Raw genomic sequence first — 23,758 nt, 5'->3', positions numbered from 1 at the left:
GGCGGTTCGTGTGGAGGAGGAAGTGGCTTCCTGACTCCACGCCCTGAGTCGGAGTCTGTCCCCTGGCCGCTGCTGCGACTTCCAGGAGTGCCTCCTGGGGGCGGGTAGCCCGGGTCCAGGAATGTGTCATCCCAAAAAAGGGTGAGGCCATCCACACAGCTCTTCTAGGCAACAGCAAACACAAGAGTGTGCATAAGCAGGGCCGTGTGAATTAGTGACATATGTGCGTGCTTTCTGGAAAGAGTGTAGTGGACCTAACGTGTATCTGTGTGGGGTGTTCCCATCCTGGAAGAAGCTAGGAGTTGGTCGAGGTAAATTGAGTTCAGTGATGATATTTCAAGCTCTTGGTTTGAAGGCAGTCACAATACTGAGCATTTGCAGAGAGGAACCATGTTGGAGCAGAAACAGAAGGCTGTGGAGGGTAATCACCTCGTCAGAAACAGAGCTTCTGTGGTGTAGACGGTTGGTAAGGGTTTGGATCCTGGACTTAGGATGAGTCCTAACTCAGCCTTTTACTGGCTGGCCTTCGCACTTGCTCATCTTGGGCAGGTTCCGAGCCTCCCTGAACCTCAGTCTTGCTGCTTGTCACCGGGGAGAACGGGACTGCCATCTGCCAGGGTCGTGGGAGGCCTCCATGTGGTAGCACGAAGAGAACAGTGAGAATGGCCTGCGCATGCCGACTGCAAGTGCAAACATGCCCTGACCTGACGATGATGATGGTTAGGGGTTGAGCCGTACTCTCCAAAAACGATACATGCAGTCCTAGCCCCCAGGACTTCAGAATGTGGCCTCATTTGAAAATAAGGTTTCTATAGAGGTAGTCAAGTTAAAATGAGGTCATTAGGGTGGATCCTAATCCAGTGTGTCCGGTGTCCTTATGGAAAGGGGAACTTGGGACACAGCGACAGGCAGGCATGCACACAGCGAAGCTGATCCGAGGATCCAGGGACAGGGTAAGTTGAGGAGTGCCAGGGGCTGCCGCCAACCCCACAGATGAGGAGGAGGCGGGGAAGGATTCTCCCTGGTGGCCTCAGAGGCGGGGTGGCCTTGCTGACACCTTGAGTTCAGACTTCTGGTGTCCAGAGCTGTAAGAGAGTGAATTTCTGTTGTTGTTGTTGTTGTTGTTTTAAAGATTTTATTTTTATTTATTTGACAGACAGAGATCACCAGTAGGCAAAGAGGCAGGTGGGTGGGGGGTGGGGGGGCAGGAAGCAGGCTCCCCACTGAACAGAGAGCCTGATGTAGGGCTCGATCCCAAGACCCTGGGATCATGACCCGAGCTGAAGGCAGAGGCTTTAACCCACTGAGCTACCCAGGCACCCTGAGTTTCTGTTTTTTTAAGGTGCCTCATCGTGGGTGCTGTCCAGGGGCAGCCCCAGAAACCCCAGACTGACCCAAACGAGGGCTGCACGTGACTGGAGGTCGGCCTGAGGCGTTCATTCAGCAAACATCCAGGCCTCCACCCGTCTGCTCTCCTCCAGCCTCCGCATGGCGCTTGTTGAGAACTTCCCCGATGTCACTCTGGGAACAGGAGGTTAGCAGTCTGTGCTCCCAGCCTGGAGGCTGAGAGGGACACTCAGGAGCAGGAGACCAAGTGACATTCCATCTGCCGTGTGACTGTATTAAAAAGGGCATCCATAGAGCAGACAAGGGATGCGAGGGGCTTTGGGGTCAAAGGCAGAGACTGGCACAGGACAGTAGCCACAGCCGGTGTGTGCCAGGGATTGGAGAAGGGTTCCGTGTGTGGGATGGGGAAGGGGTGTCCCCAGGGACTCAGGGAGTAGAAGCACCCAGAGTCTGGAAAAGTGAGCCAGGACAAGACTGGGGAGGAGGCTGGCCCTAATCCTGTCTCCAGGACGGTGAGCTGTGCAACTCTGTGCTTCAGAAACAGCCCTTCCCAGGGGGGCTCAGCTGTACCTCCTACATCTCTGCCCTGTGCACCAGCCGCCCTGGGTGGGGCAGTGGGAGAAAGTCCGGATGTGAGGGAACAAACCCCGAGCTTAAAGCAGGGACAGAGTAATAGTCTGAGTTTTGCTGGGTCGTGGAGACAGTGGTGTGGTAGAACGGGTGAGGCTGTGGGCATGCGAGAGTCCTGGGTCCGAGTCCTGGGTGAGGAGGCCCACTCTGGCCTGCTTTGGGGCCCACGTTTCTGCATGCAGCTGACACCCACTGCGGAGCACGGATGAAAATGAGCTCATCTAGGATATGTTTGGGGGCCTCTGGGAGCCCTGATGAATAAAGTTGCTTCTTCTCCTCTTAAACTCTGAAAAAGGGCTTTGTGCTACTTATAAAACCCAATAATCAGAGGTGGAAAGAGAATTGGTGTCTGGGAAGACCTGCACTTCATGGGAGCAAAGTCACTGTCGGAAACATAGGAGGTAGGGTCCCTGTGAGGAGGGAAGGAGATGTGGGGGCTCCGGGAGTGCCTCAGTGATGCTCACTGGCAGGAAGGACATTTGTCCTTATTGCTCTCTAATTACTTAGAATATTGTGGAAAAGCAGGTAAAGACTTCCTAGCCTTGGATGGATTAAAAATAGTCTCTGGGCACAGAGTGGCCATGTTCTTTGCCCCTTGACCTCTTCTGCTGAAGTGCCCCTCCCCCACCAGCCCTCCTCTGCCCCTCTGTCTGGTGATGACTCTCAGGCATCCTCCTCCCAGCCACCCTGGCGACAAACCTTGGTATTTATTCCACACTTATTTGAGTTTACACTGCACACCAGCATTATTCTAGGGGCTCGGCAACACCAGTGAACACAACAGGGGGAAATCCCTGTCCTCATGGAGCTAATCTTCCAACCAGAGAGCAGCCAGACATCAAATGTATGGGTATGAGATGATGAAAAGTACTTACGGGGAAATATTCATGGGAAAGGAGACTGGGAGTGCTGAGGGGGTGTACTCTGTCAAATGAAATGGTCAAGGAAACTCTCCCTGAAAAGGTGACATTTGAGCAAAGATCAAGAGGAGCTGAGGGAGTGCGCATGTGGCAGTCTGGGGTAAAATGTGTCCTAGAGAGTGGGGGTAGTGAGTGCAAAGGCCCTGGGGTAGCTGCATGTGGGACCTTGTTCAAGGAACATCAGGAAGGCCAGTGTGGCATCGAATATGTGATGGGGCAGTTATTGATCAGGGAAAAAGGTGATGGCATAGGTTAGGGGGGGCATGCCCTTGCTGGGCCTTTTGGGGACTTTTTCTTTTATACTAAGCAAAGAAGGAAGTTCTTTGAAGGTTTTGAGCAGAGGAGAAGTGGTATGATCTTGCCTTCCCTTTTTTTTTTTTTTTTTTTTTATTAAATCAGGTTCCTGCTGTAGAGAATAGTTTGGAGGGGGCAAGAGTAGAAGAGATGGTTAGGAACCTGTTGGAATAATGTAGGCAGAAGGTGACGGTGGCCTGGGCCAGGCAGAAGCTGTGGAAGAGGGCTGGATTTATGGATCCTCACCCCTTGACTCAACTAAACCATCTTCTACTTCAGCCATTCCTGGGAGAAGGGGAGAACTTCGTAGGTCCCATGCACCAAGTCCGCTGACCAGATGGAGCTCCTTAAGGACAGTAATGCACCCCCTTTCCCAGAGCGTGACATAAACTGTCCCCATTCTTCATGTTTATTATGTAGGTAATGGACCTATCATTTCCTGGTGCCTAAGATAGGGTTTGGAGCTATCTCTGGTGCCCCCGGTATACCCCTGTGCTTACCCGTATCCCAACATCTGTCACACTGATCTATCCTTGTCCTTGCCCTCTGCTGGTCTCTGAGCCCCAGGAGGCCGCTGTGTTTTGACTGCAGTGCAGGGCAAGTGCCTGCCATGCGGTGGGGGCTCCGGAAGGGCTCTTGTGAGTCCCTTTCACCACCTGCTGGGAGCCGAGAATGACACGCCGGGTGGGTTCTGATGCCAGCGTGTCCCTGGGAGGTTTCAATTGTTCAAAAGTCTCAAGCCTGCAAGGCGGCTCTGGGCGTTCTGAAGGGGAAGACGAGGATGGCGAGGTGGAGAGGCTTCTGTTGGAGTCGGCGTGCCCACAGGCCCTTGGCCAGAGGTGGTCTCAGGGCATGTCTACACAGGAGAGGTGTGTGGGTTCCTGGAGCTGGAGCCTGGGGAGCCTGGTGTCCAATGAGCCAGCACCCTCCTGGACTGGGGGACAGGTCTGGGACAGCGTATCCAGAAATTTGTGTTGGCTGGATTCTGTGTATCTACACCAGAGAGTGGATCCCCGCAGTCCCATGGGAAAGTGTCGTGCGCTGCTCCCCATTTCCCAGCTCAGCTCTGTGTTATTTTTTGTTCTTTTGTTTTTTAACAAAAACAAAGGTCTTTTACCCTTTAATGGTTAATTTTTAAATTATATTTCACATGATATAATTCATATACCGTGTAATTCATCCATTCCAAGTGCAGAAGGCAGTGGTTTTTAATAGAGTCCCCGAGTTGTGCACCCCTCAGTCTTTAGAACGTTTTCAGTACCCCAGCCGTACTCCCCATGGGCTGTCACTCATTTCCCTTAACCCTTCACCTGCCGCATGGGCAGCCACTAACTATGCACATTTCTATACCCCCACCCCTCCTGGATCTAAATGTCATACAAACTGATAAAAATAACAAAACCCAGAAAGAACAGGAAAAAGTAGAGTGGAAGATGTGATCTCCAGCTGCTGAGAGATGACCGCTCTGCAGATAGACTCTCAGCTACCTGGTTTCTGCAGATGGTGGCAACATCTTACACAACGAGTACTTCAATAATCTGATTTATTTTTCACTTAATATATTGGGAGTCTCCATGCAAATAAATTTCTACGTGATCATTTTTGATGGCTAGAGACATGCCATAGTTTACTAAATCGATTCTTTACTGGTAGGCATTTAAGTTGTTTCAGATGCTTGCATTTATGTACTTGTCCGTGTATTTACTTATGACAAACTCCAGAGGTGGAATTGCTGTTTTGAAGTGTCATATGTATGGCCAAACTGTGTTTCAGAAAACTTGACCAATGTATATTTCCCAGAGCCGTTCCTTGAGAGTGTGTGTTTCTTGAAGCCCAACTCAGCCATTAATATTATCAGTTGTATTAATCTTTGCACAGCTAGTAGGCTAAATGTGAATGTTGTTTTTATTAGCAATTTTTTTTTAAAGCTATGTTTGTTTTAAAGCAAGAGAGCAAGAGCATGAGCAGGGGGAGGGGCAGAAGGAGAGGAAAAGGGAAAGGAGAGGGAAATCTCCAGTAGATTTCCCACCGAATGCAGAATGCGGTGTGGGGCTCCGTCTCACAATCCTGAGATCATGACCTGAGCCGAAATCAGGAGTCAGCCACTTCACCGACTGAACCACCCAGGAGCCCCTTTCTTTTTTGCATTTTTATTTATTTATTTATTATTTTTTTTTTTAAAGATTTTATTTATTTATTTGACAGACAGAGATTACAAGTAGGCAGAGAGGCAGGCAGAGAGAGAGAGAGAGAGAGAGAGAAGCAGGCTTCCTGCGGAGCAGAGAACCCGATGCAGGGCTCGATCCCAGGACCCTGAGATCATGACCCGAGCTGAAGGCAGCAGCCCAAACCACTGAGCCACCCAGGCGCCCCTTTTTTGCATTTTAAAATTTAATACTGAAGTAGAAGATACTTTCATCTCCTAGCCCTTGGCTTTCCTAATTTAGGAGATGACTGCATATATCTTTTGCTCATACTGTATTTGGTATGCATTTTTTTGTTGTTTATTTGTAGCAGTTCTTTATATTTTAAAGTTGCCAAGCACCACTTCATTCCAATTTTAGTATATGTGTTGCCAAAGCGAGCACCCCAACTACCACCTCAGTACCTTATGCTGGTATATATTTGTCCCAGAGATTATCGGACTCACCTGGTGATAACTGGTGCTTGTTTGTTGGTATAAATGAGTACTAAAGAGAAAAACAGTTTGAGAGCCAAAAACGTGGGTTGTATTCTAGTGTTTGCTTAAACAGGGTTTATATCTTTGGGAATGTCACTTTCCCTCTCTGGGAAACCTCAGGGGTTTTCTGTTGTTGTTGTTTTGTCTATATAATGAGAGGGTTGGCTAATGGGATCAAAAGTAAAGAAAAAGGAATTCTATGATCGTGTAATAATTGTAGCACTCTTGGTCTTCCTATTTATTTAGTATCATTGGGTTTTAGTATGATGCGAAGTTTCTTTAATCGGAATGTCATAAATCAAATAGATAGTGGCCTCAGTATGGGCTATAAGAACTGTTGCAAACTAACCTAGGCCAGTTGGTGATTTAGTTTTATTTAATATTGCACTTTTACATAGACTTGATGTTGCCCTCAACTGTGACCTCAAGCTGCTTGCTCAACCTTGGGCCTCGATTGCCTCAGCAGAAAGTGTGGAAGGTGAAGCTGATGGGTATTGAGGTCATTTCCAGCTCTGTCTTTATTATGCCTATCAAGAATAATGGAAAGAATCAGCTGCCGAGAAACCATGCCTTGGCCTACCTGCTGACCTGCCCAAGGTACCCGAATAAGCAGGTGACAGTGGGATTTGAACCCAGGACGCATGCCTCCTAACCTCTGTTTCTCTCCCTGGCTCAAGCACCTTTGTGGGCAGTAAACCAAGATCTGCTATGATCACTGTTGGGCGTGGGGCTTATTTCATTGTGCTGTGAGTCCCCTCAAGGGGGTTGATTTGTGGGAGAGAGTTTTGGGGACACAGGGAAGGAGGAAGGAGGAAGATCACCGGGGATGTGTCTGGAGTTCTAAGGTCAAGGGAGTGAGGCTTAGCAGGGAACTCAGGGGAAGGAGCAGAGAAGCCCAGGATAAGTGAGAAGGCGGAGGATACTCTATGGAAGGACAGAGCACAGACCAGAGAGCAGGAGCCAGAAACACTGCAGGGTCGAATCCCCAGGATCTACCTTTGTATCGAGAAGTTAGCAAGCCAGGTCTCATCTGGAAAGTGCTAGAGCAGGTCATATTAATTTCTCTACAAAGTCATACAGTTATCTGCCCATGAGGTCCGACAAGGTTGCCCTCTCTCCTGCCTCCCCCTCCTCATCCCTTTCCTCTCGCTCTCACCTCTCCCTCCTACCCTTCTCCATCCCCTCTGCCCCTCCCCTCCCTTCCTCCTCATCTCTCCTCCCTCCCCTCTGCCCTGCAAGCTTCCATGGGAAAGTTTCCATCCCCCTCACACTGCCTCCATTTCTGGCCCTCACAGCTTTTCTCAGGTGGATCTTCTGCCTTGAATGCCTGTGACATTCATCTGTTCGATGAGCCCCTTCTCCTGAACCTGAGTGCCCCCCCCCCCCCCCCCGCCCCCGGAGGCCATTCCTGACCCACCCGATTCCCGGTAGAATTGAGCATCTCCTTGCCTGTGTCCTCACTCTACCTGGGCAGGGTTTTCTGAGGCATCTCAAACATTTTTAATGACTGGCTTTGTTTATACATCTGTCTCCTTTATTACTTTGTGACTTCCTGAGGGCAGATATGGTTATATTGTTACTTTCTTTGGAACCTGCAGGATCTAGCACGGGGTCTGATGCACAGAAAGGGTTCAACTGAAGATTTTTTTGAATAAATTAATGAAACCTTGTACAATCCAATCCAACTGACATTTCACCCTTACGAGACTAGAATGGTTAGTCAGAAAGTGTTAATAGAAGCAGTAACAAATATTTATTTAACCGCTCAAATACAAAAGTTGTTTTGATTTGTTCTTCACTCATGTGAAAGTCCACAATGGGTATTTCTAGTTCAGTGATGGCTTTCCACCATGGGGTGACTCATAGACCTGGGCCCCTCCCACCTTTGTAGCTCTGCTGTCCCCATTGTCATTGCTGCCTTCACTGGCAGAAGTGATAAAGAACACAGAAGAGGAGTGTTTGGGTGTCTTAAGTCACCCAGTCGGTTAAGGGCCTGACTTGGGACTCTTGGTCTCAGCTCAGGTCTTGATCTCAGGGTTGTGAGTTCAAGCCCTGCATTGGGTTCTATGCTGGGCATGGAACCAACTTAAAAAAAACAAAAGAACACAGAACACACAGAAGGCACACATACTTCTTAAAAGTCTTGGCCTGATAAATGGCAAATATTTCTACCCTTGTCCATTGGCTGGAACTGTGACATAGGCTGCACCTAGTTACAAGAAAGCCTGGGAAATATAGTCATGCTGTGTATCCAGGAGGAAGTGGGAGCAGAACTTTGGGGAATGGCTCATTTGAGTCTGGTACCATTTCCACCAGGTAGACCTTAATTGCCACTGAGGGAGAGTCCTAATTTAGTCTTAAAAAGAATGAATGAAATCACCCTTTGAGCCGCACCTAATGGTCTAGATACCTCTTAGACATTTTCTTACGTTAATGTCACAGTAATCATAAATACCAGCCCAATGAGGTTGGTATTATTAGTTCTAGTTTATAGATGAGGAAACTAGGACTCAGAGAAGCTGAGCTGAATGCCTGTGGCCATCCAGCTGAAAAGTGGTTGAGTTACATGGGTTAGGAAACTTCCCGATGCATAGAATAAGACTGGCTTAATCGAAGCAACAAGAAGGAACACGGACTCATGTAACTCTAAGTCCACAAGGTGGGGACAGGGGTCAGTCTCCCTGCAAGACACACACAGCTCCCCTGAACTAAGATGATTCCAGGAGAATTTCATAAAGGATTTTTTAATTGAGGTAAAATTGACATAAGATTAACCATTTTAGAGAATATAGTTCAGTCTCATTTAATATATTCCCAGTGTTGTTCAGCCATCACCTCATCATCCAAAAGGAGTCCCTGTACCCATTAAATTGTCAGTCCCCCCCTCACCTCCAAACCCTTGGCAACTGTTTTTTCTGTCTCTATGAAGTCAGCTATTTTAGATGTTTCCCATAATGGAGTCATACAGTGTGTGTCCTTTTGTGTCTAGCTTCTTACACTAAGCATGGTGTTTTTGAAGTTCGTTCCTGTTATCCTACAGATCAGTACTTCTTTCTTTTTTATGGCAGAATAATATTTCACTGTGTGGATAGACCGTATGTTGTTTATCCATCCATGCATTGGTAGACATATGGTTGTTCCCACCTTCTGGTATTGTGAATAGTGCTGCTGTGAACATTCATGTTTAAGTATTTGTTTGAAAACCTGTTTTTAGGGGTGCCTGGGTGGCTCAGTTGGTTAAGCATCTGCCTTAAGCTCAGGTTGGGATCCTGGGGTCCGGGAATTGAGCAGGGAGCCTGCTTCTCCTTCTTCCTCTGCCTCCCCCCTCATGTTCTTGCTCTCTTTCTCTCACAAATAGACAAATGAAATCTTTAACAACAAAACAACCTGTTTTTAATTCTTTGGGGTATATATCTAGGGAAGGAATTGGTGAGTCATCTGGTAACTCTATATTTAACTTTTTGAGGATCTGCCAAACTTTTCCAAAGGGGCTGAATCATTTTACATCCCTATCAGCAATGCATGAGGGTTCTGATTTCTCTACCTCCTCGCCAAGACTTGTTATTTTATGTTTTGTGTATGTGTGTGTCAGTGTGCTTTGTTTTGTTTTGTTTTTAATGGCTGAGCTAGGGGGTATGAGTGGTATATCGTTATGGTTTCAGTTTGCATTTCCCTAATGACTAATGCTTTTGAGCATCTTTTCCTGTACCCGTGAGCCACATAAAGGGATCTTTAAGAAGGCGAGACGGGTTAGGGGATGCCTGGGTGGCTCAGTCAGTTGAGTTCTGGTTCAGGTCATGATCTTGGGGTTCGGGGATCGGACCCTGCATCCGGCTCTGAGCTCAGCAGTGGCGAGTCTGCTTCCCTACTCTCTCTCCCCCGGCTCATGTGTTCCCTCTCTTTCTAATGGATGGATAGATCTTTAAAAAATAAACCTTAAATAAAAGAAGGTGTGAGAGGGTAGAGAGGCTGCAAGGGTAGCGGAGTGCCCAGGGTGGGCATCTCCGGGGCTCTCGTGGCATGCCTGGCTTGACAGATGGGGAGGGAATGGCAACTGGAACCTGGAGATGTGAGGGCTGTGGAGAGGGTCCCTGACCAGAGCTGGGACTTAGATTGAGGGTGGCAACCAGTTCATAGACCAGAGAGGGGATCAGTACTCTCCCTCTCGGGTCTCCGGCTGGGGGCTCCCTGTTGGTTAAAATGATCCTGCAAGCCGTAGGGGTAGGGAGCCCTTGCATGAGTCCCCAGAAGTCAATTAGGGGCATGGAGTGGGAGAGAGTCGAATGTGGGGGCGCGGAGTGTACTGGAATCCAGAATTCCCTTCTCTTCCAGGAGCCCTGGCTCCCATTTCCTGTAGTTCTGTGGCTCTGTGCTTTGTGTGTGGGTGTCTGCCCGAGGCTGGTGGTGACACTGGCCACAGCTGTTTTGAGCTTCCCATCTGTATTGTCACATCCAGAGGAAGGGACAAAACACCATTTCCAAGATCTCTTCCAGAAGATCAAGAAAGAGCTTTCCCAGAAACCTCCTGCTTCGAGTCTCCTTGACCCCAACTGGGTCACAGGCCCCTCTAAACTAATAACTAGCAAATTTCTGGGATGGTTTTGAACTGCTTGGGCCCACGTGGGTAGGAACATGAGCCTATGGGGAGAAGGGGAATCCCAGATGAGTTCAGGAAGGTAGAAAGGTGCTTGCTAGAAACCCACAGAGCCCTTCCTGGGGAATTCCTTGACACATATCTAACTAAAGCCCTTGCTTTGTGTGCTCTGCCTCGTACGAGGCCAGAGGAGAGACCAGAAGTCCAGGCCAAGGCCTCCTGGAGACATTTCTGCCCTCCCTGCCATAGGGGCTGATGTTCAGGCTGGGAGCCGTCTCAGGCCCCCATGGGAGGGTGTCCCAGCCCCTGTCCTCCCTCCTGTGGTCCTCCCCCCTAATAACCATTACAGGGAGTAAGGCCTGAGTTCAACGAGAAGTTTAGGGATTGGGGTCTTTTTGCAGATTTTTGCCGCAAAAGACGGAATTTTTAAAATCCACCCAATGTGTGATTCCACTTACGTGAAATATCCAGAACAGGCAAATCTGTTGAGACAGAAAGTTACTCTCTTCTGCTGGGAGTGAGCCGAGGGTGGAGCCGAGGGTTTCTTTGTTTGGGCGATGAAAATGCTCTAAAACTGATTGTGGTGATGGTTGTACCACTCTGTGAATTGTAGTAAAGCCATTGAATTGTATACTTCAAATGGGTGAAATGTATGGTGGATGAATTACATCTTGATAAAGCTGTTACAGGGGGAAAAAAGAGCTCAGTCTTTTGTTCTGTTTTATTGAAAGTTGAAGTCAATTGCTACTTCATTCCCTAATGATAAAAGTCATCTGTGGTCTACCCCAGGTTCTCCCTACGGCCCGCCCCCTTCTTCCTTCCTCCTCTCTCTCCCTCCTTCCCTCTCTTTCTCCCTACCCTGCATCTACCTCTTTCTCTCCTGTTCCTTCTTTCTCCCCCATACTTTCCTTTGGATGAGTGACTTTCTTCATTTAGTTCATGTGCATCCTGTGGATCTGACCCAGCCCCTGAACCCTCTGGGGACATGAGCAATACCCAGTCTGTGGAATGTTCCAGCCACTGGCCACGGAAGTCAGTTCAAGGATGCTCACCATCAGAAGCAACCCTGGAGATGGTCATTAGAACTGGGAGGGGGCCCTTCCCCCAGGGGAGTGCTGAGCTGTGGCAGCCTGAAGGCCAGTGACCCCTGAGGGCAAGCCTGCCTGGGATGCCACCCCCAACTCCCTCTAGGAATGCAGAGCCCCCAGACGCCGAGAATCCCTCCCTAGCCACATCCTTGGAGCCTCTGACTCGAGCCACACCCACGTTACTTCTGACCCTGAACTTCTCTGTTTGTCAGCCCATAAATTCCCCCTACTTTTCTCCTCAAGCCAGTGTTTGTTGGGTTTTCTGTCTTGTGACTAGGTCTAGCTGTGACTTCTGCTAATGCGGGCTCTCCAGGCTCATAGGATTTACATGCCTCCTTTCCACAACAGTCCCAGGGGAGGGAGGCAGGACTGGTCTTTCCGCTCATATCTCTTCCATCAGAATGAGCCAAGAAAACAGCTTCCACAGAGGAAACAGGCTGACGCTAGAATGTCCCGACCTAGCACACGAAGTCCTTTGTGAGAGCCTCAGGATGGGCATGGGGACCGCCTGGCCGCCATTCCCTGTGCCCACAGGGAGGGGCCCATGTGGCAACCTCTGCAGCCCGCCTGGGTGTGAGTGTGCGCAGCCAGACTCAGACGCGTTCTGGCTGGTGAGGCCTTTGTTCTGAGGTGGGGGGGGGGGGGGGGCTCTGTTTTCCTTTCCATTTGGGGATATATATATATTGTAAACCCACCCTTTGAGTCATACTATTTAAGACCATACCGTGTTTGTAACAAAGAGGAAGGGGACCTGTGTCAACATAGGTCGCCATGACACCAGAGTGACAAGTCTCCGCTCTCTCCGCTTTGTCTCCCTGGCTCACAGAAAGCAGGGCGAGCAGCTGTGGGCCCAGCACCTCACGACTCTTTAGTTATCACTGTGGCACCGGAGGCTCTGAGGAGCCATGGCCTGGATGATTCTGTCTCCAAGGCGGGGAGCTGAGGCCAGACCTCCTGCCTCAGAGTTCCCTGTGGTTCTTTGTCACTTGGAGAGAATCAGGTTGGGGCAGGTGGGAAGCCTTGATTTCTGAGAGAAGTTGGGTCCACACCAGGCCCCAGAAGACGATGCTCAAGATAACCTATATTGGGGACTGAGGAGGCTTGAGGGAACCCAGGGCCCTGTTTAGCTGCTATTAATGGGTTGGCCACAAGGCTTGGATGAGAAATGAATGGGTGCCTGGAAAGTCTTGGTGTAGGGCTCTTTGTTTAGGCAATTATTAATGAGTTCATTCAACAAACATTTTCTGAGCCAGACACTGTGCTAGCCGCAGGGTCTTCCGGTTTCCCCAGCATCTTCTCTGGAAGGATAGGGACGGGGCGTGGGGTTGCTTTGTGTTCAGCCCTGTTGTGCCTGCCTGGGCCTTCCGGTCTACTGGGCATCTCGAGTTTGGTGTCCCCAGCAACACTGAGGGATGAGGGGAGAGGCTGTAGCCTATAGCCAGTCCACTGTGTCCAGCCTCAGTGTCTCCCCCGGCACCTGGGAGACACACAGCTGTGGAATAGAGGAGACTTAAATCCTCATTGGAAGGAAAAAGCCTTGACTCTGGGGAAACTTAATTTTGAAAAGAAGTTTTGTAGACCCTGGCAGATCCTTCTAGGTTTACAGGCAGTAAAATTCCTAAGAATCAAAATGGTATTCCAGAAAGAAGTTTGAGTTTGCGATTGCCAACAGTGGCATTGCCTGGTCACAAGGCTTTGTCAGGGTGGGGCTGACAGGTGGTTTCTTCTAGGGCTTCCTGTTGACTGGAGGTAGCGGATGGGAAAGCTGAGTTTAGGTCACATGACTCTTTCCCTAGAGTGGAAAAGGAACCCCCTCATTTCCCATTTTGACAACTCATATGGAAGTCTTTCTTATGTTGCCTTGTTTTTATCTGACTCTGAACATATAGTCAATCAACAGGTGTTTACTGAGCACCTGTGAAGCATGTCACATCATCATGTCAGGTGCCTCTATTGCTGTGTCCAGGCTTACCCACAAACTGCCTCTGCCTTTGGGAAGGAGATGAACCTCATGAGTCAGGCCCCCTCTAGAGGCACAGCTGCGCTTCCTTTTCTCTGTCGGATTGTCCTCTCCCTCTTTCAAAGACATCTTCTTTCAGGAAGCCTTCCTTGATTGAACCTGCCTTCTGTAACCATTCAGCAAATCTTGCTGCATGCCTGCTGTCCTTCAGCCCCTTAGCCAGGAGGGCCCGACAAGTCAAGATCAAAGATTCAGAGGAAAGGAAGTCGTGGTCCCTGTCCTGGAGGAATTTTTGATAACTGGTGTGGTGATGTGAACAAAGTTAGCCTTTGTACCTGGAGGTGTTTAGTATGTTCCTGCAGGTCTGTTAATGTGGCATTTTGCTCTTATTTCCTATTCTTCAGTAAACTTACAGAGCTTATAAGTCAGCAGAGGGGAAGTGTCCATTAGAAAGCATTTACTGTGTTATTATGGTATGTCCGTTATTCACCCAGATATATTATTCGTTTATTCTTCAACTACATAGCCAGTCCCAGAAATCAGAACCCTTGTGCACTCTTGGTGGGATTGTGAAAGGGTACAACCTCTGGAAAACAGTATGCTAGTTTTTCAGAAATTAAAAATGGAACGGCAGTATGATCTACCAGTTCTGGTTCTAGGTGTATATCTGAACAAATTAAAGGCAGGATCTCAAAGAGATATTTAAGCATCCATATCCTTTATTCATAATAGCCAAGGGGTGGGAGCAACCCAGACTGTTCATCAGCAGATGAGGAGATGAGAAAAATGTGGCATGTACCCAGTGGAATATTCCCAACCTTAAAAAGGAAGGAGGCTCTGACAGGCTACGCTGTGGAAGGAACTTGAGGACATTGTACTGAGATAAGCCAGTCACAAAAGGACCAATACAGCGTGATTCTACTTATATGATGAGGTATCCGGAGGGATCAAACCCCTAGAGACAGAAAGTGGAATGGGGTGGCCAGGGGCTGGGGGAAGGGGATGTGGGGTCTGTTGTCCAATGCGTATAGACTGTTGTCTAACGGACAATCGGTTTTGCAAGTTGGAAAAGTTCTGGAGATCTGTTGTACAACAGTGGTCGAGGGGATATACTTAACACTACAGAACTATACAGTTAAAAATGGTTAAGATGTAAACTCCATGGCATGTGGTATTTTTTAAACCACAATTAAATACTTTAAGAATATATATATATTCAGTCTTTTAGAGCAGGCATATTGTCAGTACCGAGAATTTGTCTAGATCCCCAGGATGCAAGCCATATTTAGGGGCAGGCGGGCTGAGAACCTAGAGCAAGAGGCTGGGGTCGTAGTAACTCAGGCCCCCTGGGCAGGGCCTGGCTCAGCACGCTGGCACAGAGTGCCTGGGAGCACGGCTTAGCAGGCACATGCTGTGACAGGTGTCAGCGCTCTGCCTTCCACGTGGCAGAGGGGTCAGCAAACAGGTGTCCCGCTGAAGTTGTATCTTAGGCTGTGGCATCAAACTTGCTGCTCCTTGCACTTAAAAATCCCTCTTCCTGTTTTTTCTGTCTGTTGTCTCCCCACTCATCCCTCGAAACCTGATGCTGCCACCACCTCCCCTGGTGAAGCCGTTCTGTGTCTGATCAGCTGCTTTGTTTCTGGGCTTTGCGTCCATGTCCGTTTTCACAGGTGCTAGCGACTGTTAGTTCACCTTTCTGCCTTCCATGGGAGGAAGGTGCCCAGCTTGGATAGGCATCTGCTGACAACTGTTGAACTGTTGTAGGAATGAATGAATGAATGAATGAATGAATGAGTGGCAAAATGGAAGATAGAGATAAATATTTATTTCAGTTTTACAATATCATGGGTATTCGTTAGCTCTTGTTACCTGTGGACCAACAAGGGAAGAATTCTCGTCCCTTTCTTAGTAGAAGTGCGAGTAGGATGGAGTCCGAGCTGGGCAGATGGGAGGCTGTGGGGTGGGACCCCACGCCGGGCCAGGTGCACTTTGATGGATTCTGTGCATGGTCTGAAGGAGACTATTTAGGCTGCTCATTTATCAGCCTTCTGAGGACTGTTCTGGGTGTTAATGAGATGGGATTGGAACCTGTCCTGGGTGGACTTTCTCTCCTTGATTCTGGGATGCCTTGAGTTGTAACATGTGTTCTTGACATCATCACAGGGTTGGAAGAGAAAATAGAAGCTCTGCCACGTTAAATTTCTTTCTTTCTTTCTTTCTTTTTTTTTTTTAAGATTTTATTTATTTAAGGGCGCCTGAGTGGCTCAGTGGGTTAAGCGTCTGCCTTCGGCTCAGGTCATGATCTGGGTGTTCGGGGATGGAGCCCCACATCGGGCTCCCTGCTCAGCGGGAAGCCTGCTTCTCCCTCTGCCACCACCTGCTCGTGCTCTCCCTCTCGCTGTCTCTGACAAAGATTTTATTTATTTATTTGAAAAGAAAGAGAGCATGAAGGGGGAATGGGCAGAGGGAGAAGCAGACTCCCTGGTGAGCAGGGAGCCGGATGCCAGACTCAATCCTGGGACTCCAGGATCACTTAACCAACCGAGCCACCCTGGAACCCAAGCCGCATTAAATTTCATTATAGTTAAGACACACTGTGTTTCAGAAATAGGAAAATGGGCAAATATGGCTGTCCCAGAAGGGAACGGATAAGGCAATCCCAAACAGTGTTGTTAAACTGGGTTGCTGGGTGGTTGACGCGGATCCGACCTTCTCGGGGGAGTCAGGAGTGCGCTTGCGTGGCAAGGCTGGTCTTGCCAGCTTGTTAGAGGTCTTTTTTTAGTCCCAGCACTGGTGGAGAAATCCATACAGCAGAGACCTCTCTCCAGAGATTGCTGCTGCTCTGCAGGGCTGGTGGGATTTAAAGGAAAGAAGAGGCTTCTGGAATCAGGCAGATCTAGATTCCACTTACAGGCTGGGAAAACTCTAGCAAGATGCTCATCCCATATTAGCCTGTTTCCTTCCTTGTAAAACAGAACAATAATAATACCTGTCTCCTGGGGTTGTTGCAAAGATTAAAGTTCTTGCCGGTGTGGTGTCTGATACATGTAGGAAGCACCAATCGATACATTTGAGCTGTGTTATCTTTTCAGTTACTGTGTCATCTGTTGCACTGTAAGATGGGGATCCCAGTGACGGTTTTCCTTCTCAGGACTCAGGGCTGGGGAAGAGTCTAGGGGACCCACACACAACCTGCGTGGTGTCTAGTGAGCACTTAGCAATGGGGTTCCCTACTGGGAGAGGGGTGGTGGACACCTTTCCACGCAGAGTCCTTCCCGTCCTGGTTCCTCTTCCCCTGGGCAGGGCAAGGCTGGGACCCTGAGGTGCTGTTCCTAGAAAGCAACTTCCAGGCCTTGACCGTAGGCAGGGGACAACAGCGTGATGGCCACCTGCAGGAACCATGTCCATGGTGCTGGCCTTGCTGAGAAGCTTCCGGGTCGGGACGCTGGGCTGTGGGCATGTGGCAAGTTGCAGGTTGTCGTGGTCATGGCACTTTGTCCATCACACATCGGCTCTGTGCTGACACTTCTCACTTCCTTGTCTGGGGACCATACCCAGGAGTGTTGGTCCCCTGGCACTACCAGCCTGTCCCTGGATGGCAGAGAACAAGCTCTTGGACAGAAAGTCCTCGTGTTGCTTACGGTAGGATGCCCTTGACCGTTAACAGACTTGCGGTTTCAGGGCTGCACATGGGGGCATGCGACAGCCGACGGCCACCCCCATTTTCCAGAAGACACAAGCTGGGAGAAGTAAAATTTATTGTCCAAAGTCACACAGCAGTTGGGTAGGAGAGCCAGGGTTGGAATATAAGTCTTTCTGCTCCGGGGGCTGTCCTCTCTTCCCTGCTTGCAAATCCTCTCCCCCTGCCAAGCGCTGGGCTGCTGGCTGCACCCTTCTCTGCAGCGAACAGGGGAGCAGCCACCCAGATGGCTGTGCACCCTGCGTGCTCACTGAGAGTAAACACCAAATTGTTTGAAAGGACCTCAGTCACGCTATTAAAACAGTTGGTGGCACAACAAATCCCAGGCACCCACGCATTCCACATTTGCTGTTCTTCCCAGGGCACCCTGAAGGAGAAGTGTCATTTGGTGGAGGCACGGGCTGAGCTCTGCCTGCTTTTGCTGGTGCGAGGCGTGGGTGGTGGCCAGGGAATGAGCCTTGCTGGCCTCCCAGCACGTGGCTTCCAAGGTTTCTTCATTGTTCTCTCCATGGCTCCCTGGGACTGGCTGGCTGGTGTTCACTTACTTTAAGGTGCATGGAATTTTCAGGATGCAGCTTTTTAAAATGTGGAGGATCCTGATTCACTTGTAGTGTGTAGATTTCTCTGGTACGCAGTACTTCTTCCTCTCTCTCCTCCCCTGTGGGCTTATTTCATTAAGGTCTCATTCTCTGGACACGGGCTTAAAGCAGAGACCACAGCTATTTCGCTAGCCGTCGTTGTCTCCTTGACATTTAGCATAACAAATATATTTTCAATAAACGAATTGGTGGTTGGATGGATGGATGGATGGATGGACGCATTTCCCCAACAGATGAGTCTCCTTACAGAAGCTCTGACCAATGGGAAAGAGCGCGCGGTCCGCACTTAGTAAATGTTTGTGAGGCAGGTCCTATGACATTGTGTTCACACCCAGAGGAGACTGCCTGTGAGCGTTCATTCTGTCTTTTTTCTATCCCTGTCCTATCTGCCTCATTGGACCATGAGCTCAGCCTACCTTGACTTTCCCTACCCTACTGTCCTGTTCAGTGCCCTCAGGGCATAGGAGGTAAGTTACATGGTCACGGTCATCATAAATTTACAATCTAACAAGACCTTTCAGATCGTGGGCCCTTCTCTGTCCTCTTCTTTGGACAGGAGAGACCCAAACCAGCTTTGGTTGTTGTTTTAAGCAGCACGTGAGGCAGCGGATGGGGCCCAGGCTGGGGTCTGGAGGCGTCAGCATTGTTAGGCAGAGCACCTCGAACTTTCTTGGCATGGACTTCCACAGAGTCTTATCTGCTTCCTTATTTGTTGTTGTGTAAGATTTTATTTATTTATGTGAGAGAGAGAATTAGTTGGGCTGAAGGGCAGAGAGGGATGGAGAAGCAGACACCCACTGAGCAAGGAGCCCGAGGTAGGACTCAGTCCCTGAACCCTGGGATCATGACCTGAACTGAATGCAGACGCTTAACCAACTGAGCCACCAAGGCGCCTTCGTCTGCTTTCTTCTGTATACTACTTGAACGAGTAGTCCTCGGCAGAGTCAGTTGGAGCGGCCCAGCCCAAACACCTGCTGGCAGCAGCGGGAAGATGGATGAGCGACAGTCCAGAGTTACGAGGCCTGAGAGGCCACAGGGGCCTGACTTGGGGCCCCTTGGGGCAGCTAAGGAGGCAGGACTTGTTGCTTGCTAGTGTATATGGAAACTGAGAGACTTAACAATTAGTACGGAATCCCCATGACCAGCTCATGGTGGCCCCAGCATTCACCTTTCAGCAAGTGGGGCAGGAGAGGAGGTTTGACTTACCTAGTTGAAACGATCAGGAAATAATAATGGGGTATATTCAGTGTTAATTTATACAGTTTCAGGTAGCATAGTGAGCAAAGCCCTGAGCTTGGAAGTCAAGCTCTTCCAAGTTTGAATCCTACATATGCCACCACCAGGTACCTGTGTGACCATATGCTACCTAAGTGCTGTGAGCCTCAGTTTTCTTATCTGTAAAATCCAGACCATCACAGTTCCTTGCGGGATTAGGGAGAGGATTGAATGGGGTGGCTAACGTGCCTGGGATGGGTCTGGCTCCAAGACAGTGCCCAGTAGGGGTCACTGTTGCTACCGTTAAGTGCCCTGAGAGTCCAGCATGGCAAGATTGCTGGAGGAAGCCTTTTGGAAGAGAGGGAATTTCAAGCGGGACTGGACGAATTGGGCTTCTGATAGATGAGAGGAGGATTGGCAGAAATCCTATGTATTCAGGCTGTTTTCCTAGATTTTCCAAGTACAGTTTCCATAGACCAGGAAGGAATCTCATCAGTAAACAGACCAAGTGTTTACTGTGATGTTATGGGGGAAAAAAAAAGACATTGTCCAAGCTGTAGCCAGCTGTGGATGACTCAGGAGTTCATAACATCCTCTATAAAAGGATACACATCCCAATATCCGCACAGTCACTGCTGTTGAATAAAATTCACCACCTATTTGGGGATTGGCAATAAAGAGGGGTTTATGTACCAAGTGAATTATGTCACTTATTCCTGCATGGCATGCAGAAGTTGCTGTCCCCACTGACATCCTGTAAGTCACAGGATAGAATTTCCATAGAGGCAGGAAACACGGGCGGTGGTAGGTGTGACGCTCCATGGTAATGAATTCTGGTTCACTCGAGCAGGTCGCGCTTTCAGTCTCCCATCGCTGGTGGCAACTGGAAATGAGAGGTTGTAAAGAAGAGCACGGGGGTTGATAGCAGCGTTCATGTATTTGTCGAACACCTGTCTGTAGGTGCTGTGTGTTTCCTGCTCGGATCTTTGAGCCCACCCTGGAAGGCGTTGCAGGCAAGTGTCTGTTCCCACGGAGGGCTTCTTATATGTCTGCCTCAGCCCCCACCCCCCTCGGCTGTGCTGGGCCAGTGAGACATGGGAGTTGGTGCAGAAATGCCCCGGCTTCCCTACTCCAGCATGGCAGTCCTGCGGTGTGTTCCCTACATCTCTCCGAAGGTCCCTCATGGAACTGAGCTCCAGGTGCCTAAGAGGGAACCTGCATAACCTTGGACAAGTTCCTTAACCTCTGAGTTTCACCTTCTTGTAGGATGACTGAGAGCATTAAAGAGACCATGATATCAGGGCTCCCACTGCTCGTTCCCATTCATTCATCCGATGCTGGGAACCAAGCATTTTACTCAGTGCCTTTTGCTGGTTCTCGTCATGATTGTATGACATAGGACTTCAGTTATCCCAACATTAAGAGGAAACTGTAGCATGAGGAGATACAAATAACTCGTCAAAGAGCATATTCTGTGTTCTAACCCAGATGCATTTGTTTTAAGGACTGCCTTGTATTAGTAAGCGAGGCTGTTAGAGTATAGTGTCTAGCAAAGAAGATGCTGTTATAATTTTTATTAGCAAGTTCCCAATATATAGTAGGCTCACTCTGTTTGTTGAATTATAAAATAATGAATAAATGAATGTTTGCTGCTTGAGATCATGAACTCTCTTTTGCTCTTGGCTCTGAATTCGGGCAGTGAGAGCAGTCTCCGGCACATGGTGGGCACACAGACACACACAAAAATCACTGAATGAAGGATTGAATAAATGAAAGAATATAAAGTGGCATTTTTTAAATTACTGGTAGTTCCCCAGTTCTAAGGAAATCGTGTTAATTGAAAGGCATTATTTGTTTCATCCTTACAAAACCAATCCCGGGAAAGAAATAGCCTTAAAATTCCAACAGTATTTATCTCTAGGTGTTAGGATAATAACAGGTTTTAGTTTTATGCCTTAGTATTTTTCATGATGGACCCAGATTACCTGGGTAAGAAAGAATAACTAGAAAGAGAGAATCTCTGTTGGGGGGAAAAAACAGGCTCAGAGCATAAGTGGATCCCCAAACAGCCTGGGTGAGATCCTGCCATACATGTAGACGCTAAGCGGGTGTGAGTGGTTTCCGAGTCGGGGCAGCAGGACGTGACTTTGGTATCACACCTCACACAGCTCCTTCACACGCCTTCTCTCTGGAGGTTCACACCAGTCCAGTGATGTTGGCTAGGCTAGGGTTAGAGGCCTTGTTTTACAAACAAGGGACCCGAGAGCCATGGAGGCTCACTGACCAGGGGCAGGGCCAGACTGGACCTTGGCCACACTGGGCTTGAAGCCTGGTGACCACTTGACTCTTTCCCCAAAGCCTCTCCTGAAGACCCACTGAAGAAGTGGGACAAGGAGGGAGGTGGGTTGGTGGACCAGGAGCTCATGAGGTAGCTGCTTTGAGCATCTACTAGACACTTTCTGTGGAAGAGAAGCCTGGCTTGGACTTTTTCAGTCAGACAACCTGGGTTGGAGTCCCAGTTCCGCCACACACTGTCTTGGACACATTATTTCATATCTCCAAGCCTCAGTTTTCTCATCTGCAAAGCCGACCCAGTGTTGCCTACCTTACAGGATCAGTGTGAGGGTCAGGTTGGCACCAAGGAGGTCTTCTGTAAGGACGTATTCTTTGCAGTTATCGGTGCTATCCACATGCATGGCTTTGTTTTTTTCCAAACTGTATTGATCCTCATTGGTATCCATAAATTAGTAATTCCATGTGTATTAGTCAGATTTTACAAAACTAAAAAAAAAAAATCAGAATTGCAGTATCTTGTGCGACAACAGACGTTTTTCTTCATGCTCATGCGTCTGTGGGTCTGTGGCTTGGGTGATCTAGGTTGGGTTCAGCCTGCTCAGGGTAGACTCCTGGTTGGGTCCAGATCTGCTCCCTGTGTCAGCCGTCTGCAGTCCGGACTGAGAGGTAGCAGCTGGCAGGTACCAGGGAAACCTATTCCTTTCAGGGCACATCACAGGAGTGACAGACTTGGGACCCCACCTGTCATTTCCATCTATAGTCCACAGCTTAAATAAGTCCATGGTCGAGTCCAGAATCTGGTGGGGAAGAGGAACACAGTGCTCTCGTGGGCAGGACTATAAAGGCACATGGCGAAGGGCACCGACGTGTAATTCAAAGTCAGGGGGAATGAAGTAGGAGCAGTGGCCCCATCTGTACCTTGTGTCAGCTTCCACACTTGGGTGAGCAAGGGAAGCAGAGGGACAGTGCATGGAGGAATGGCCTGGGCGGAGCCCTGGTTATTTGTGCAAATAGCAGGGCCCAAGTCGTGTACTCAGTAAGATGGGATCAGAAGGTGAGCATTACAGGAAGGTCACTGTCTGTGACTCTGGGGGAAGGCGTACATTTATTCTTATTCAGGCACCACTGTTTTGACGACTACAGCTTTGTGGGAGGTTTTGAAATCAGGAACTAGGACTCCTCCAACACTGCCCTTCTTTTTAAAGATCATCTCAGCTTTCCGGAGTCCATCCATGAATTTTAGGATGAGATTGTCAATTCTCCTTCTAATTTGAATGTGTAATTCAAAGGTTCAAGAAAATTTACTCAATTAGTATGGGCCTTTTAGTTTGAAGGAAGCGGTTTGATCATTTATTCAACAACTATCTGTTAATATCGTGATGGGCACTATGTAGTTGGTGCTGGGGATACACCAGTGAGGAAGTCCTAACACAGTCTTGTGCTCACCTTGCTTACAATCGAATCATATCAATGATCATTAGATCAGTGAATCAACATTCACATTTATGAATGCATAGTTATGAGTGAAAACTAAAATACATGCCATGATCCAATCTGGAGGAGCAAGAAGAGTTTCCCTGAAGAAGTAAGACTTGAGAAAGTACAGGAGTTAGCCAGGCAAAGATGTTATGTGAGGAAGCCTTACAGGCAGAGGCAACAGTATAGGCACAGGACCTAGGAGAGAAGGACCGTGGCAAGTTCCTGAATCTGAAAGAAGGCCATATGCCTGTAGCAGTGAGCCTGAGTGGACAAGATGAGGCCAGAGAGATGGACAAGGGTCAGACCATGTTCTATGACTTGGGTTTTATCCTAAAGCACTGAGAAGCCTTTGAAGATGTTCAGCTGAGGGTGGAGAGGTGGGGTGGGGGGTAGTTGGTGACACAATCAGACTGGTGTTTTAAATTTTTCATTCTGCATATCAGCCAGTTATAAGGCAGAGAGCTTATTTTGGTCTGGATTCTAAAAACAGTTGTTTCAAAAAACACTTTGACATTTATGGGACTATTAGAAATCTGAACATTGAATCTTTGATGATTTCAGGGAATTATACAATCATTTCAGGTGTGGGAATGGTATTGCTATTATATTTTTTGTAAAAGACCTGGTCTTATAGATACGTGCTGTTCCATTTATGACCGAAATGGTAGGATTATTTGCTTTGTAACAATAATGTTGGGAGAGGAAAGATTGATTTGAAGTCAGCAGTGATCGGGGCTGGGCAGTGGGTTTGTGGCGTTCAGGATACTCTTCTCTATTTTTGTGTCTACAGAATTCTCCACAATAAAAGATAAAAAGGGAAAGTGATTCTGACTTCAGTGTGGGGGACCAGATTTCAGAGGGAGAAATGGTGGTGAGAAGAGACCAGGGAGGAAGCCCAGGTGGGAAAGGTAGAGGCGTGGTCCAGGGCTGTGTCGGGGGGATGGAGAGAAAGAGAGG

The 23,758-nt window shown here is 48.6% G+C and overlaps 1 protein-coding gene across 2 annotated transcripts in view; it reads left to right on the top strand.

The window, feature by feature from the left end:
- ASAP1 (ArfGAP with SH3 domain, ankyrin repeat and PH domain 1) overlaps positions 1–23,758 on the top strand; it is a 349,235-nt gene that overhangs the window by 12,058 nt on the left and 313,419 nt on the right. The window lies entirely within an intron of this gene.

This window comes from Mustela nigripes, chromosome 3 (assembly GCF_022355385.1).
Source record: "Mustela nigripes isolate SB6536 chromosome 3, MUSNIG.SB6536, whole genome shotgun sequence".
In the NCBI taxonomy this organism is placed as follows: domain Eukaryota; kingdom Metazoa; phylum Chordata; class Mammalia; order Carnivora; family Mustelidae; genus Mustela; species Mustela nigripes.
The sequence above is the reverse complement of the archived record's forward strand: the minus strand, read 5'-3'. Positions and strand labels throughout refer to the sequence as shown.